This window comes from Malaclemys terrapin, chromosome 21 (genome assembly GCF_027887155.1).
Source record: "Malaclemys terrapin pileata isolate rMalTer1 chromosome 21, rMalTer1.hap1, whole genome shotgun sequence".
NCBI classification, from domain to species: Eukaryota; Metazoa; Chordata; order Testudines; family Emydidae; genus Malaclemys; species Malaclemys terrapin.
This window is the reverse complement of record NC_071525.1, coordinates 9299709-9311344: the sequence shown is the minus strand read 5'-3', so window position 1 is coordinate 9311344 and position 11636 is coordinate 9299709.

Here is an 11636-nt window from a genome sequence, read left to right as displayed (position 1 = left end):
ATCGCCGGGGCGCGGGGGGGTGGGGGGGAGGAACCTGTCTGGCAGGTCGGAACAGGTGTTTCTCCAAAGGGGCGCGGCCTCGTCCCGGGGAAACCAGCCCGAGCCCTCCTCGCTTCGCTGGGCGGATGCGAGAGGCTCCGGCTCCGGGCCCGCCCCGTGGGATCGGGGCCCCGGGTCTGCCAGGTGGAGCGGGTGGGGGGCGTGAGCTGGCTGACTGCCCAGCCTGGCCCGGATGGACCCCCAAGAACTGGGGTGAGGAGGGGGTGAGTCCACTAGGGGAGGCAGCGGGGTCCTGGAACAGCTGAAGCCCCCGGGGCCCATGGCCTGGGTGTGCAAGGTGTGCCCAGCGTTAATACCCACCTCTGGGCATCCAGCGCTGGCAAAGGGCTTTCCGGAGGAAGTGTCACTGTCACCGGTTTACGGATCTGGGGAAACAGGCACGAGGGCGGGGTTTGCCCTACATCCCCCAGGAGCAGCGCCTTTCCCCCGGACCGCCCCTCCAGCCCTGCTGGGCTGTCTCCCCGGAGCTGGCCTGGTACCACCCAGCGGGTTTCTAAGGAGTGTTTCTGGTTCCCTGCTGTGTCTGAGGGGGTGGGGGAAGGGGCGAGGGTTGTTGAGTCCAGAGTCCAGCTCCAGACTAGGCCCCAGCGGGCTGCCACCAGGGTTCATCCCATAGCCGTGACGGCTGGCCCAGGGGTTAGGGTCTGAGTTAAAATCTGTGGTTCAATTCCCGGCCCCACCACAGATTCTCTGTGGGACTTGCGGGCTCGATCCATGTAGGTTCAGTGGGCAACACCAAACTTCAGGTGCCTGCCGCCCACCGTGGTCCTCAGCCCTACGTCCGGCCCCCAGCCCGGGCTCCCTGTACCATGCCCAGGGGGAGCTTGGTGCCTGAGAATGGGCTGCACAGAAGCCAGAAATTGGAGCAGGAAATGCCAAGGAGAGGGGTCTGGCCTGAATCCTGCCCCTCAAAGGGCTTTAGGCACCTCCGTCTGCTCGAGAGGCTCAGCCGTGAGCCCTCTCCCGGTGCCGAAGTCGGGGCAGCCTTTGCTCACCAAAACCCATTGGCCTCTGGGGTTCACAGGGGAGCCTCTCTCAGTGTCTCCCAGCGAAGCTGGTTCACGTTGTAGGCTGGACTTCAACGACAGGGCCGGAAGGGACCCCAGAGAGTTCTGCAGTCGCTCACACATTCAAACCAAGGGTCTAGCAACCAACGTCAAAGGAACGTAATGAAAACAACAAAAGCAGAAGTAGCATTTTCCCCAGGGCCCAGCGGGCGGGAATTAGCCCATTCATCAGCCTGCCCTGGATTTGAGTCACAGGATGTGAAATCTCTCGCCTTGGCCAGCTGCCAGGGCTGCTCTTGGGCGGCTGGTGGGCTGGGGTTGGAGTTTGGATCTCGGGGAGATAATGTGGCGAAACCAGCAGTTATTGGGCCTTGCAACAGGAAGGTTGGATTCCGGTCGGGACTACACAGCTCAGTGTGATGTTGGCAACTCCTGTGATATGTTGGGGGGGGGGGGGGTGTTCTTAAGGCCTCAGCTCCAGGAGTCCCGTGATGACGGGGGAATGTCTACTTCACTTAAATGAAAAAGTCAGGTCCCTATCTCTTGTGGTGCTAGAGAAAAGCTTGAAAATGTGATTCCCCAACAGCTCAAAGCCCAGAAGGCAAATGTTGGGGTTCTGTTAATTAATTTAGTCGTGCAAAAATCTCCAGATTTTGAAGCTGCTCTCAGGATTTTGGGGGCGCTTGGTGATTCTGAGGCAGACGAGATGATCGTAACGGTCCCGTCTGGCCTTGGAATCTAGGAATCTCTGCAAATGTCTGAATTACAGCCGCTCAACCCGATGCTCCTCTCGGCCTCACCGGTGTAAATCAGGAATAATTTCTCTGGCACAAATGGAGCAAGGCTGCTGCGTGTGTGAAGAGAATCCAGAACTGATTCCTCCTCTCTGCTCACTCTAATGGAGAGAGGCAATTCCTGGCCCAAATTGTATCAGGAAAACAGCAACTCCCAGGGAGATAAACAATGGCTCCAGTCCTTGTGTGCGACCACCGCTCGCCTCACCTGTGACAACTGAACTGAGCGGATCCCAAATAGAGCTGGGGAAAATGCCTCCTTGAAACAAGCAGACCATCTGCAGAGGCAGATCCTGGTGCACAGAACATGCCTGGTGGGTCGCAGAGGGACTTTTCTGTAAAATGTTTATTAACCCTACGTGTGCCTCAGTTTCCCTTATATTTTGCATGGCTACCCAGTGGGGGGAAAAGGCCTAAGTTTGCTCTCAGGGTAGGTTGAGAGATGCAGGAATGCACGGTGCCTAGCCGTCTGAGCCTCATTAAAAAGGACTGGCCGAGGCCACCCCCATATCAAAGGAGAATCCGAGCCGACAATGGCAAAAATCAACCACCAGGCATTGACACCAAGCAAGCGGGAGATGGATTTCCCCACCTCGCAGCAGGGAGGCTAACCACAGACCCCCCACCAAAGGACTGGGAAGGTGTGAGGTGGGGGAGGAGGGTAAGAGTTGGCTACTGGAGGGAGTGGGGGGCTCTCACTTGGGAACTGAGGGGGTCAGACGGAGATAGACGGAGCCTGAACATGGGGTTCACTGCAGCATGGCTGGGCTCTGGGCCGACCAGACTGGTCTGTGCTGCTACCATCTGTGCTAATCTAAGGACTTCCACTGCTGGGTTCCAGGTGACTAATACCGCACCCTGCAAGTGCTGGGTGAGGTGCGTTAATCTCTGCGGAGTGGACACGTCTGTCCCAGGGGTCTGACTCGGCTGGCCTCTCTCACGGGGTGAAGCAGGAGGGCTGGAGCCCCCGAGGTTCAGTCAAGGAGGGGTGAGGCCACATGGCTTACCCTGGAGGAAGAGTGAGACCCATCGGCTGTGCCATAACAAGGCGAGCCAAGTGAGGCACTTGCCTCGGGCACATAAAGCTGAGGGGCGCAGAAAAAGACAAATTAAGTTTTTTAATTCTTATTATTTTATGAAAAATTATAATCACATAATATTCACATTGCATCATGACAAATGTACAATGTAAATGGAAAATAAATAGAATACACCCTACAGTAATTATAAAGCATTGGGTCTCAAACTGGGGGTCGCAACCCGGTTATGTGGGGGGTAGCGAGCCCCGACCCCGGCACGCGGCTGCAAGTTGCGAGCCCCGACCCCTGTGTGGAACTGCGGGGCTACGAGCCCCAACCCAGGCGCGCGGCTGTGATCTGCAAGCCCCAACCCCGACCCCTGTGTGGAACTGCGGGGCTACGAGCCCCAACCCAGGCGCGCGGCTGTGATCTGCAAGCCCCAACCCCGACCCCTGTGTGGAGCTGCGGGGCTACGAGCCCCGGCCGCTGCGCCGGGCTGTGAGCTCCAACCCCGACAGGGACGCGTGGCTGCAAGCTCCACCCCTGCGCCCACAGTCCATGATGCACTATGATGCACACCTTATATGTATTAGTTGATTTTGTACGCGGATCTTATGATTAAAATAAATAAACGTTCTATTATCATTATTATTCTTGTTATTTACGTATTTTTCTTTTTTTTTTACAAAGTAACTACTATGAAATTATATGGAGGGGGGAGGGTGCAATTTTATATTCTTGCCTCAGGAGCAAAAATAGCTAGTTACGGCTCTGCCCGTCAGGGTCTGGCCCCCTGACGGGTTCCTCCAAGAGACAGTTCCAAAGCTGGGGGTCGTAGCACTGACCCTGTGGATCTGTGGCACCCAGCCTGCTGCATTCCAGACCAGTGTTAGCTCCTGGCTCCCTGCTGCAGCTCCCAGGCCCAGCAAACCCTGCCTGGGCCCTGCTAACTCAAGGAATACTGTAGCTGCGGTAGTAGGAGGATATTTGGCGCCTCTGTTTCTTTAAAAAGTTGTTTATTTTGCTGCATCTCACTTACACCCAGTGAGCGTGAGCCAAGGACAACAACACCCGCAGCAGCAACAGGCAAGGCTGAGGGGCGGGGGAGTTGTGGAACACAAACACTCAAAAGGTGAAATTCCCCCCAGCAGGGGCCCAGCAAACATCCCCTGGGGAATCCAGACAGTCGTTAGCCTTCATCCTCTCCCTGCTAGAGAATCCAACAGGATGGTTCCCAAAACCTAGAGGACGGGTCTGAGCCCCTGGTAATTTCTGCAGGCTCTAGGAGTAACTTGTATAACCCTAGTCAATGTCAGTAGCACGGTTGTGGCTGGCGTCACCAGGGGGCGCTGTACCACAGCCTTCCAAGTGTTCCTTCTTCGCATGTGAGCAAGTTTGGACTCTTGGGAGACATGCTGTGATGGAGTTAATGGATGGGTGATGCAGAGTTTGGTGCAAGCAGCGGGAGTGGTTGGAGAATGGAGTCAATTACTGAGGTAGAGTCACTCCCTGGGAACCAGGTGTTCGCACTGGGCTGAGATTCCTGGAAGATGCCTCGTGCACTATTTGTGGCCATCCCTGCTCCAGAACTGGTGCATGTGTGTAAACCCACAAGTTACACTTAGAATAGCCCTGGACTCCACGTCACTAGTTTCTCCTCCACTGGCCAGGCTGAACTGCAAGGCCCCCAGACACCTGCTACTGCCCAGCAGAGGGGTGACCACGGTGTCAGAGCCGCACACTGGTGACAGAATGGGCCCTTGGGTCTATGCTTGGCTCCTGCAGCGCGGCCCGTTCCCGCGTTCCTCACCGGCTGATCTGTTCCAACCTGAATCTCACTTTGGCGTTTCCTGCCTGTGTTTCTAGCCTCCCTTGGTATCACTTCTCTCAGCTCCTGCTTTCCTTTGACCTTGTTGTCAATTTCATTACCGTGCTGTTCGCCCCTGTCCTCTGACCATTGACTGGACTCATTACAAGGATGATTTCTATTGTACCATTGTGTAGGGGGCCCAACCAGAGATCAGGGACCCATTGTGCCGGGAGATGCACAGACTCTGACCTCTGATAAGGTGTAAATTTTAAGGGTGAGAATAATTAACCACGGGTACAATTTACCACGGGCTGTGGTGGATTCCCCATGTCTGGCTCTTTTCAAGTCAAGATGGGATGTTTTGCTAACGGATCGGCTCTGGGAGTTATTTTGGGGCAGTTCTCTGGCCGGTGCTGTCCAGGAGGTCAGACCGATGATCATCGAGGTCCCTGCTAGCCTTGGAATCCAGGAACATGTGAATCTTTTGGCCGGACATGGGAACAGGTGTGGTGCACTGCATTGGCTTCACACTTTTGTTGTTCAGAAGGACAGTTTCAGTCACTGGGTTTAGTGTGCAAGGCTGGGTTGTGTTGGTGGCCTGTGGTAGATGAGGGGGTCAGACTACATGATGAGGTGGTCTTTTCTGGCCTTAAACTCTCTGACTTTATGTCTGAGATCATGGTCTGATTGGGCTGGACCCCAACCAAGATCAGGGCCCCGTTGTGCCAGGCGCTGTACAAAATGAATGCTTGTACTCCGTTGTTCTACAGCACTTTTCATCCAAAGTTCTCAACCCAGGGCCTGACGCTGGTCCCTGCGCTGCCCTGGACCCTCCTCCCCAGACATGATACAATGCTATTTGCCATTTCTTTCCCATCGGCCAGGTGGGAACCTGTGCATCAGCACCTGGGACTGTCTACATGAGACAGATGCAGCGCTCTGATTCCAGGTGTGATTGGCGCATTAAACTGGCGCAGGGCCCTGCATGGAGGCGCCCATTTCTGTTTCAGGAGGGTTATTTCGGTTGAGTTATTTCCTGCCTCAGTTAGGAATCGACTTCAGTTAAACCACAAGGAGTCGCTGTTAACTGAAAGAGGTGCGTCCACACGAGGCCTTGCAGTAGTTTATCTCTAAATCAGTTTTAAAACGGACTTGAATTAAACCACTGGAACTTCCCCACATAGACCTGGCCTGGGAAAGAGTCAATGAATTTTGTGAATAAGGTTTGGCGAGGCGAAGACCTCATTCAAAAGCGGGAGCTTCTAGATTCTGTTTGGCGGAAGGTGGTGCAGCCAGGGGCCAGGGAGAGGGTAGATTAGATCGACTGTATCAATTTGGATTAGGAGAGAGAAGGTTAAGGCAGGGGAGATTAGATAAGGAGAGGCTGAGTGTATCCCGTGTTTATTAAACTCCGGATATGTTACATCTTTCCTCCACGTGGTGGGTAATTCTAGCCCAGTTCCCAGCAGGTTTTCGGGCTGGTGCTTTTATTGCTCACGGCCAGCTATCGTCTGGGTGGGAACAGGCTGCACTGGGTGGTTTCACTGGGACCGATGAGATTTAGCAGGCGGTGACTGCTAGGAATTGCTCTCCTCTTCTCGCTGGCAGGTGGGTACCACACACTCACACACGCAGAGTTACACACACAGACTGTCTCACCCACACACAGAATTACACACACACACACTCCCCCCTCCCCAGCTCTCTGTTAGTTTTTCAAACAGCTGCTGTCAGCGGTGGGTTGGGTTCTGTGGATCTGCAGGACGCCCCCGGCTGCCCAACATCCAGCCCCACTGGTTTGTGCACATTCATATTTTCCAGGCATTCCTTCAGCTGTCCCCACCCCACAGCTCCTGGACTCGTCCCCGCCGCTGTCGCCCCAGGACCTGCTGGAGCATCAGAAGGAGACTCCACCCCGGGCCGGACTGGCAGGGCCCTCTAAAGGAGAGGCAGGTACACAGAAACACACACCGATCCACAGATACATATACACACAAATACACACTGATCCACACGGATCCACACACACACCCAGATCCATACGCAGAAATACTGATCCACATGCATACACCCAGCCCATCCCCGTCTGCAGCGAAGTGTAGACGCTTCCAGGGGTCCCAGGAGTCACCCAGGCTGGCAGGAGGCCAGTTTCCCAGCTGGTGACATAAGGGCGAGAATAACCCTGGGTCTGAGAGTCCCATGGGGTGGGGGAATTGGGCTCCTGACATCTCAGCTTCCTAAACCCTGCACGGTGGAGACGGGCCGACTCCTGGGAGATATGGGGGGTGTTAGATGTGCACAGGGGGTATTAGCCATGCACTGGGCAGGCACGGAGCTCGGAGACGGGCACGAGGAGGCGATCGGACCCAGGACAGCCTGGCAAACTGCAGCGGGCCACAGAGCCAGCGCGCCCGGTTGCCAGCTGAGCCGTGGCCCCAGGGCAGCCCCTGGGAGCATGGGGTGCAAAGTGCAGCCTCTGCCGCACCCCCCAATGGAGCATGTCCCCCCGCCACTAATAGTAGGGCTTTTATCCTCCCTGGGCGCTGCCGCCAGCTGGGCACCAGCGGGCGAGCGAGTGTCTGTCGCACACTCACACATTGTTTGTCACTGCCCTCGTCCAGCGCATGCCGTGAACACCCCATTGCTGGTTCCAAGTGCAGCCCACCCCTCCCCCTGTTAGCGCCGGGACGTATTCCTGTCGTAAGGAGAGCCACCTCCCGAGAGTGCCTTCAGCCCGGCTCAGCCCCCACCCAGCCCCCCTAGCCCAGCCCAGCCCCCCACCAAGCACCCAAGCCCTTGGCCCAGCCTTCATGCAGCCCTTAGCCCAGCACCCCAACCACCACCCCCTAGACAAAATCCCAGCCAGGCCCCTGTCCAGCCCCTGTCCCCTCTGACAGCAGCCCAGCCCCCCGGCCCAGGCCCCCGGCCCGGGCAGGCCCTTGAGTCTGTCCAGCCCTCCTGGGCCGTAGCCGTGAGTCAGCGCGAGACAGAAACGCTGAACCGTCCTGTTACTCAGCCCGAGCTGGGCGAGCCGCCTGTGGCAGCCTGCAGCCGTCTCACGCACTCTGACTGCGCCGGGCTGTCGCTCGAACGCCGCTGACTAGTACCTACGGCACGTCACCACCCTCCCTCCTCTGGGCACGGCCTCCTGCTCCGCTCCCGTTTCCCCGGGCCATGGCTGCCGGCACCTGGCAGCCCAGAGACGCTGCGTCTGCCCCATGCCTGGGCTAAATGGCCAGCTAAAGCCATTGCTGCTCAGGGGGATGGGGGTGAATACCCCTGAGGGGCACAACCAGGGTAGGGTGACCAGATGTCCCAATTCTATAGGGACAGTTCTGATTTGGGGGGCTTTTTCTTATATAGGTACCTATTACCCCCCCACCCCCGTCCCAATTTTTCACACTTGCTATCTGGTCATCCTACAACCAGGGGCCTGAAGAGAGGCAGGAGGGCAAGAAGATACTGCAACAACCACCTGCCCCAAGAGCGCAGGCCCCTACTGCCCACTGGACCAAGGAGAATCACCACTCAGAAAGGGCAGTATAGATGCTATGAAACACAGTCCCGATTCCATCTAGCAGAGGGTAGCAGAGACACAGCCACACCAGCCAGGAGGGCACAATCCATGGACTACATAGGAGGCCGCCCTGCTTGTACAGGGGACGCTAGGGAAGGCTGGCCGGCAGCGGCCTGGGTTGGGCTGGGGGGAAGGGCAGGGGCATTTCAAACCAGACCAAAGCCAGGAGAGGTGCCAGTGGGAGCCGCCGTGCCCTGGACGCCAGGGATGGGCTGCCTGGCCCCAAACAGCCTTTTAGATCTCTGGGCATAGATCCACAGTAACTCCAATGGAGCGCCACCCGTTGATACCAGCTGCAGGGAGCGTGACGCAGCCAGACCCGCTCTGCACTGGGCACCGTGCAGGCCAGGCAGGGTCGGCCTACAATGGTCACTTCCTTCCCTGTGCCCAGCGCAGTGGGCTGGGGGTGGCAGCGCACAGCTCGGGTTCCTGGCACCTTCCTTTGCAGGACAGATCCCTCTTGGGATTTCACCCTCACAGCCAGGCGTGGGGATCTGCTTTTTAAGCCCCTTTGCCAACGTCCTTGTAGAAAATGCCCCCCACCCCCAGCTCAGAGTGGGCACCGTGGCATGGGGGAGCCTGCTGGGGGAGGGTCTGCACAGTGGGTCATTGCATTGATGTAGCAGCACCGATGCACAGGCCTAGGGTCGAAGGCTGGGCTAGGGACGAGGCATTGGGCTTGACCCCCCTCGGCCTTGGCTTCAAGCCCCTGCTCTGCGGATGCTGCTTGTGGACAAGGCCTTCTGGGCAAGGTCGATACAGGAGTCTAGGGCAGAAGCACCCAGGGGAGTTAGGCACATGGATGCTTTTGCAACACCTTTAAGAAGCTGGCCCTAAATTTCTCCTGTGGGGGATGGTGGGAGTTGTCCGCCCCAGGGTGCGCTGGTGCTAGGAACCTGGGGGCAGGATTGGGCCCTTCGCAGCCGGAGCGCCAACAAACTCCAACGGTGCCATCTCTGGCCAAGCTCCAGCCCCACTCACCCCCTGCTCGTCAGCTACAAGCCTTAGGCAACATGACCAGGAATTGGCCACCTCCGGCAGCTGCTGGGAATCCCCGGCTGCTCCTGGCACTGTGTGGGCGAGGAGGGGGCGATCCCGGCCCCGTGTGGGTGTTGCTCCCGCTCTGCGGGTGGTTCCCGGTGCAGCCAGGGCCCTACCAGGGTGTCGCTGCCTGAGTCACCTTGACTGACGAAACAGCGGGGTCAGCAAAACCTGCCTCAACCCGCCCGCCAGAACAAGCCGCCAAGCCCGAAGGGAGAGGGAGGGGGCCGCATGGGCCATGACCCTGAGTGGGGAGGGCGAGAGGGAGGAACCCCCCCCAAGATTGGGTTGGAGGGAACCTCTGGAATTTGGGTGCCTATAGAAGCAAGAAATGGATCTCACACATACCCCTGTATCCCAGCCCTGAGCTCCCCCAACCCCCCAGCTCTGCCAGTGCCCCTCAATCCCTGACCCCTTGCTATCCCAGTCCTGCCCCCCAGCTCTTCCAGTGCCCCTCAATCCCCGACCCCTTGCTATCCCAGTCCTGCGCCCCCAGCTCTTCCAGTGCCCCTCAAACCCTGACCCCTTGCTATCCCAGTCCTGCCCCCCCTGCTCTACCAGTGTCCCTCAAACCCTGACCCCTTGCTATCCCAATCCTGCGCCCCCAGCTCTGCCAGTGCCCCGCAGCCCCCCAGACCTACCCTGTGACCTGTCTTGCCAAACTTTTTCCATCCCAAAGTGTTATCCCCCTGTGACCTGAGCGATATTTGCACCCAGTTCTGGGGAGACAAGGAGACAAGGGCATCCCCCACAGGGCCCTGAGTCTCTGCCTCCCCTGGCCATGCTCGGGAGAAGAAGCCGCTGAAATCTGGTGAACTGGTTCCCTGCCAGACAATCCTCCTCAACAACAAAGAGGCTTTTCTTGGCTGGCAAAGCCGGCGCACCCGGTGCTGAGAGGTGCTAAGAGAGCTGGGCCAGGAGCCAGGAGCTGGAGTGTTGGGCCGGGGGAGTCGAGGGAAGTCGCAAGGAACTGGCACTGACCCACGCCGCGGGTAGTGAAGGCACAAGAGAGTGATGGAGGGAGCTGGGGGCATGGGGAACAGGGGGCTGTGGGTCAGGATTGAGGGACAGCAGCAGAGCTGGGGGCAGGGTCTGCTCTGGGGGCTGGGTCAGCTCTGGACTGGCCCAACCCGGCCTGGGGGGCGCATGGCAGGTGTCAGTGCAGAGAAGGAAGGAGGCCAATTCCCAGAGTACCTCCCGACTCCAGCCCTGCTCCCTCGCACCCCAATCCACTCTGCCCCCCAGCCCCTCTCTAACCTGCCCCCCACCCTGATCTGTCCTGCCCCCAATGCTCTTCTGCCCAACCCCCTCCACCTGCCTCCCCCAACCCCATCTGCCCTGCTCCTCTCCACCCACCCCCAACCCTGATCCACCCTGACCCCGCAGCGTCATTCCACCCAATCCCCCAACCCCACTCTGCCCAGCTCCCCCAACCCGAATGCACCCTGACCCCCCTGCCCTGTCCACCCAGCCCTCCCAGCCCCAATCCACCCAGCCCGCTCAGCCCCGATCCACCTGGCCCGCCAGCCCCTATCCACCCAGCCCTCCCTGCCCTGAGCTGCCTGGCCCTGAGCCACCCAGCCCTGATCCATCCATCCCTCCCTCCCCACTCCCAATTTTCCCACCCCCACTTGCCCCCTAGACCCGATCCCCCATGTGCCCTAGAGGAGGGCGAGAAGGAAAACGACACCCCATCCCTTCGCAGAGCAGACACTTGCCTGTGATCACAACAGCCTGGCCCCTCCGGGCCCCCAGCGGGGGTCCTGTATGCTGGGGGCGGCGAGCAGCTCTGGGGCAGGGCTGGAATGGCTGAAGGGTCGTGTCCCCTCGTGTGGGGGCAGCGCTGCCCTGGGCACGAGGAGGGGGGAGCCGGACTGGCAAAGGAGGGAGAAGTGGGGCCGGGGGAGCCAGTCTCTGCCAGGAATTGCCCCCTGTGATGAACGTGGGATTTTTGTTCTGTTTATGAGCACCGTGTAGGCACCACTAGCGATCGCTACCTACTGGGTGGAAAGGTTAATTCTCTCCGGTGTGGGACCCTGTCTGCTGGAATCGCCCTGTCAAAGGGAAGCCCCCGGAGCCCCAGGGACGGTCCGTTCAGACCCCAGGCAGGGGAAACAGAGGCAGCTGGGTACTGACCACAGCCTGCTTGGGCAGCCAGACACGGGGCAGGTGCAACCCGTGACCAGAGGGAGCTTCTGGCTGTACTGGGACCCGCTGGGCCAGGAGCTGCCCATGCCCGCTGTAATTCCTCACTGATGTGGCATCACTGACTACCCAGGGGAAGCCTTCAGGGAGACTCGGTGGGAAACGGGGCTTGCTGGCACCCTG